The sequence below is a fragment of the Salmo trutta genome, unplaced genomic scaffold, assembly GCF_901001165.1.
Source record: "Salmo trutta unplaced genomic scaffold, fSalTru1.1, whole genome shotgun sequence".
Classification (NCBI taxonomy): domain Eukaryota; kingdom Metazoa; phylum Chordata; class Actinopteri; order Salmoniformes; family Salmonidae; genus Salmo; species Salmo trutta.
The window spans coordinates 36,501-42,500 of record NW_021822789.1 but is presented as its reverse complement, the minus strand read 5'-3'; the positions used below and the strand labels follow the sequence as shown (position 1 = coordinate 42,500).

Here is a 6,000-nt window from a genome sequence, read left to right as displayed (position 1 = left end):
TGCAAACAAGAGTTACCTCAGTACCGGTCTGTACGAGTACGAGAGGCCAGAGGCCCAGAGACAAAGAGAGGGCAAACAGTCTAGTGAAGGTGGATGCCTGGGTTGAAAGTTCCATCAGCACCTGGTTATCCATATGTGTGGACTTAGTCTCTGAGCAGAAAGCAAGTGGGTCACCAGGTGCACGAAGCCTGTTTTGGATGACCAGGTGCACGTGGTTCGTGTCAGTGGGGCTATATACTTTAGTGTCCAAGGAAGGGTGCTTAAGTGTGGGTGCCCCGGTTTGCCTGGTGGGCGAAGTTATGGAGGGGAGGTGCCCCTAGCTGGGACTCAAACCGAGAGAGAGGTGTGTTACCCGGGCAGGTAGTGTAGGCCAAGAGGCCTGGAGGTCTGTAGTTCCAGGGAGTAAGCTCTACTCTCAGGCCCAGAGAGAGGAGTGTTACCTGGGCAGGGAGTGAAGGACTAGAGTCCTGGAGGTCCGTAGTTCCACTGTCCTTCAGAGGGGCAGAGCAGTCAGCCTCTGTGGAGGTTGGCTTCTTTGTCCCCCTTTTTTTTGGCCTACTTGGTGAGGGCTGGAACCTGGAGCCATTTCCCCCAATCAACACCTGGTAACCCGTTCAATCACCAGGTGCATGGCTGGACATAGTCTCTGGAGCAAAAGTTGAACATAGTGCAATGAGAGAGAAGCTAGTCATTTTTCAGCAAAGCTCTGTCATTGACTTACATTAGGTTCCCAGGTACCGATGCTTAAAAACAGCTTAAAATGTCCAGTGGCGCCCTCTTGTGGACAATCCCGGGTGGGGGAGGTGGGGGTAGGGGGCACCTAGAGGGTCCTCCCTAACTGGGCATTGACCTCCATCATCCCCCTGAAGCAATTAAGAACCATGTCAAAATATAGCCCAGGTGATGCATTCAATCACCAGGTGCACGTCTGGACATTGTCTCTGGAGCAAAAGTTGAACAAACACAATGCGATTTCTGAGAAGTTTAGAAATAGTCTGATTTTTGAAGATTTTCTCAAGACCTCCAAAAATGACCAGGGGCACCCCCCATTAACTTGGGCCAGGTGGGGCGTGCTCCCTACCCGATAATGGACCGACTGCACCCCCCTAATTGCATTAAAAGGCAATTTTCAAAATCCACACCAGGTCAATCACCAGGCTCACAGCCAAACATAGCGCGATTTCTGAAAAGTCTGGACCTAGTCTGATTTTTGAAGATTTTTTGTAAACCTCCTAAAATGACCAGGGGCGGCCCACATTGACTTGGCCCTGTAGTGGGGTGCTCCCTACCCGATATTGGACCCACCAGCAACAATGAAATGAAACAATGAAAGTCCTGTAACCCTGGAACGGCAGAGACAAGACGTTGATACTTTCTATCAGCGACTTGTTCAGAAGGAAAAATGTTATTGCAACCTCTCTGCAATAAGGAACTGAGACCAAACGCTCCAGAGACTTTGCAAGTGTTTAATACCAAGGATACAGTCAGTGCATACGTTTAGAAAGATCACAACCCATCCTATACTTTTCCCTCCTTTTGGTCACCACCCTCTTGTAGACATCACCTCCTCAGCTATACATTTTATGACCCCAATGAGTCTCCCTCCTTTCCCCTGTCCATGGTCCTCTCTTTGTTTAGCCAGATGTCAGAATCACACCCATCCATCTTCTGTCCTGAGCCTGACCCTGCTCTCTGATCCTAGGCCATTTCCTCTTATCTAAGTCATGGTTTCTAAACTAGCAAACACACAGTTTCATGACCTAAACTGCATTAATACTCACAGTAATCATTCACTAAACAGGATACAAACAAACTACAGTTTAACTTGAAACGTGTTACATTTTAACAGAATCCATCAGATTCAAGCAGAAGTGCATTGAACTGTGCCTGGCAGAATGTTCAACTCGTAGTAAACAGCTGATGTTACTGTAGAGATGGGGAGACCCTACTACAACATACTGGACAATATCAATGTTCAGATGACAGCCAGGTTTGGACAATATCAATGTTCAGATGACAGACAGGTTTGACCACCTTCCTTGGCTGATTATTATTATTTTTAAATGTTGAAAAAGTTCGACATCAGTAAACGAGAGCCTGTCAAAATATACCAAGATTTCATCACACTTAAAGGGATACTTAGGTATTTTGGCAATGAGGCCCTTTATCTACTGACCCAGTCAGATGGAGCTGTTAATCATCTGACCCAGAGTCAGATGAGGTCCTTTATCTACTGACCCAGAGTCAGATGAGGCCTTTTATCTACTGACCCAGAGTCAGATGAGGCCCTTTATCTACTGACCCAGAGTCAGATGAGACCCTTTATCTACTGACCCAGAGTCAGATGAGGTCCTTTATCTACTGACCCAGAGTCAGATGAGGTCCTTTATCTACTGACCCAGAGTCAGATGAGGTCCTTTATCTACTGACCCAGAGTCAGATGGGGCCCTTTATCTACTGACCCAGAGTCAGATGAGGCCCTTTATCTACTGACCCAGAGTCAGATGAGACCCTTTATCTACTGACCCAGAGTCAGATGAGGTCCTTTATCTACTGACCCAGAGTCAGATGAGGCCCTTTATCTACTGACCCAGAGTCAGATGAGGCCCTTTATCTACTGACCCAGAGTCAGATGGGGCCCTTTATCTACTGACCCAGAGTCAGATGAGACCCTTTATCTACTGACCCAGAGTCCCGTGGATACAATTTTAATGTCTCTGCATGCAGTTTGAAGGAAGTTGCTAACTAGCGCTAGCGCAATGACTGGAAGTCTATGGGTATCTGCTAGCATGCATTAGCGCAATGACTGGAAGTCTATGGGTATCTGCTAGTATGCATTAGCGCAATGACTTTAAAAATAAAGTAAAACTATGTTTGATGTCTTCTGTGCCCATATGAATAACCCCTATGATGTAACTGGAATGATGAGATGGATGTTCTTCTTCTCTGTTTTTGTTTGATTATTTCACTGTCATACTGTGTTGGATCTTGTCTAGCCATCTTGTCTCCAGAGGACCACAATGGAAATAAGTCCCAGACTTTATTGTGTGTTATCCTCTATGATTTTATTCATGAATGTATGGCTTTTTCAAGTTTTATGTGAGCTTGTTTTTTTTAAATGGTCGAATTAATAAACTAAACTAAACGACTGGAAGTCTATGGGTATCTGCTAGCCTGCATTAACGCAATGACCAATCCTTATAGATAGCAGATACCCATAGACTTACTGTCATTGCGCTAATGCATGCTAGCAGATACCCATAGACTTCCAGTCTTTGCGCTAATTCTAGTTAGCATTGGCTCGTGAAACTACCTCTATTTTCCTTCATACTGGACATAGTAACATAAAAATGGTATCAATCATTGCCAAAATCCTGAATCATCCTTTTAAGGCTGATCTTGTGGGATTGTAAAGTTCACAAACGGAGACAAATCACCTAGACAGCTTCTCAGCTTCTTGTTCCAGCATGACCTGACACACACTGTCCCCAATGCAAGAGTTACTGCAGCTGGTCCAATAGAAAGTGCCTAACTGGCCTCAGACCTCACCACACATCCCCTGATTTCTAGGTTCAAAATGTGAAGGTCGAGACAAGAGGATTCTAATATCCCAGAAGTCTTTGCATAAATAGGTGAAAAATTGAAACATCAACGAAGCTAGTTCGCAACAGCGCTTGTACAATGAATTTGTTTATTATTTTCGAAAGCTTGTGCACGTAAATATGACTTGTCCTAACCTGGGTTGGATCTTTAACCTTACTCCCCCCTTGACTCCCCCTTGACTCCTCCCAATCACAAAGTGATCATTGGCTGAGCCTCCATATGGTTGACCAGCTGGCTATTGTCCACCATGCTGGGGTCGACCTCGGTGATGGGCTCCGTGTAGAGGGGGTTGTCGAAGGTACTCTGGCCTGATCTGAAGTCCAGGGGGTTGGTGAAGGAGGGCAGGGGACGGCCGGTCTTCTTGTAGAGCATTAAGGCTGTGAGGCCCATCAGACACATGGTAGCCAATACCACCACCACTGCCAGGCCTGAATACACACGCCTGTGACCTCCCTTCAGAGACACTGCAGGATCACAGGAATAAATATTACAGTATGGCTATCATTGTTTGACTGATTGGTTAATCGACAGAGTGGTCAATCGACAGAGTGGTTAATCGACAGAGTGGTTAATCGACAGAGTGGTCAATCGACAGAGTGGTCAATCGACAGAGTGGTTAATCGACAGAGTGGTCAATCGACAGAGTGGTCAATCGACAGAGTGGTCAATCGACAGAGAGGTCAATCGACAGAGAGGTCAATCGACAGAGTGGTCAATCGACAGAGTGGTTAATCGACCGAGTGGTTAATCGACCGAGTGGTCAATCGACCGAGTGGTCAATCGACCGAGTGGTCAATCGACAGAGTGGTCAATCGACAGAGTGGTCAAACGACAGAGTGGTTAATCGACAGAGTGGTTAATCGACAGAGTGGTTAATTGACAGAGTGGCTAATTGACAGATCATTGATTGATTGATTGATTGATTGATTGATTAGTTGATTGAAGGATGGATGATGGGTTGACGGGTGGATGGTTGGGTTGGTTGATTGATCGGCTCATTCATTCATGACTCACCTTGTGTTGGTGGTGTTTCTGGTAGAACTGGAGGTGGAACAGAGAGGATTATTAACAAGGTATTATTAAGAGGTCTAACACTGTCTATTTATTTGTTTATTTCACCTTTATTTAACCATGTAAACTATCTATCTATCTACTGTCTATTATCCTAATTGCTCAAATAATTCTTCATCACGGCCTTCATTTCCTATAGTTCTATTGACATTCATTTGTGCACTACACTATGGAGTGAGAAAGAAAGTTGTGTGGATATTGTAATAGATACATGGTGCCATGGTGCTCCCCTCTCACCCTCGTCTTTCCTACAGATGTATGGTCAGTCTCACCCTCGTCTTTCCTACAGATGTATGGTCAGTCTCACCCTCGTCTTTCCTACAGATGTATGGTCAGTCTCACCCTCGTCTTTCCTACAGATGTATGGTCAGTCTCACCCTCGTCTTTCCTACATTTACATTTAAGTCATTTAGCAGACGTTCTTATCCAGAGCGACTTACAAATTGGTGCATTCACCTTAAGAAAACCAGTGGAAAAACCACTTTACAATAGTGCATCTAAATCTTTTTTTGGGGGGGGGGGGTAGAAGGATTACTTTATCCTATCCCAAGTATTCCTTAAAGAGGTGGGGTTTCAGGTGTCTCCGGAAGGTGGTGATTGACTCCGCTGTCCTGGCGTCGTGAGGGAGCCTGTTCCACCATTGGGGCGCCAGAGCAGCGAACAGTTTTGACTGGGCTGAGCGGGAGCTGTGCCTCCTCAGAGGTAGGGAGGCGAGCAGGCCAGAGGTGGATGAACGTAGTGCCCTTGTTTGGGTGTAGGGCCTGATCAGAGCCTGAAGGTACGGAGGTGCCGTTCCCCTCACAGATGTATGGTTAGTCTCACCCTCGTCTTTCCTACAGATGTATAGTCAGTCTCACCCTCGTCTTTCTCACAGATGTAAGTTCTGTCTCACCTTTGGGCTTCTTACAGATGTATGGTTTATCAGCCCAACTGGAGGCAGTGCTCCAGGTCCCATCGGAGGATTGTATATATCCATATTCATAGGGAGAGTCCTGAGGCTGTCCTTCAGCCCAGTTAATGTAGTCCAGCACTGTTTGGTCCAGCCACTTCCACTGACCTGCAACAGGGTCTGTTGTTAGTCATGTAGTTACCTACACTCTTACATGAAAAGGTTATTTCTAGAACCTAAATGAGCTATTCGGCTGTTACCAGGGTTCTCCCATGGTGACGGCCGAAGAACCATTTTGGAACCTTTTTATTATAAAAGTGTAGGTGTGTTTTGTACAGGGATATCTAGAAGAATTGATAGTTACCTAGGTGTGTTTTGAACAGACCTATCTATCTAGAAGGATTGGTAGTTACCTAGGTGTGTTTTGAACAGGCCTA

At 45.7% G+C, this 6,000-nt stretch overlaps 1 pseudogene; it reads right to left on the bottom strand.

Annotated features, from left to right (window-relative positions):
- Positions 1-3,660: 3,660 nt before the first annotated feature.
- The window catches only part of LOC115184564 (macrophage mannose receptor 1-like), a 37,443-nt pseudogene continuing 35,103 nt past the window's right edge, over positions 3,661-6,000 (bottom strand).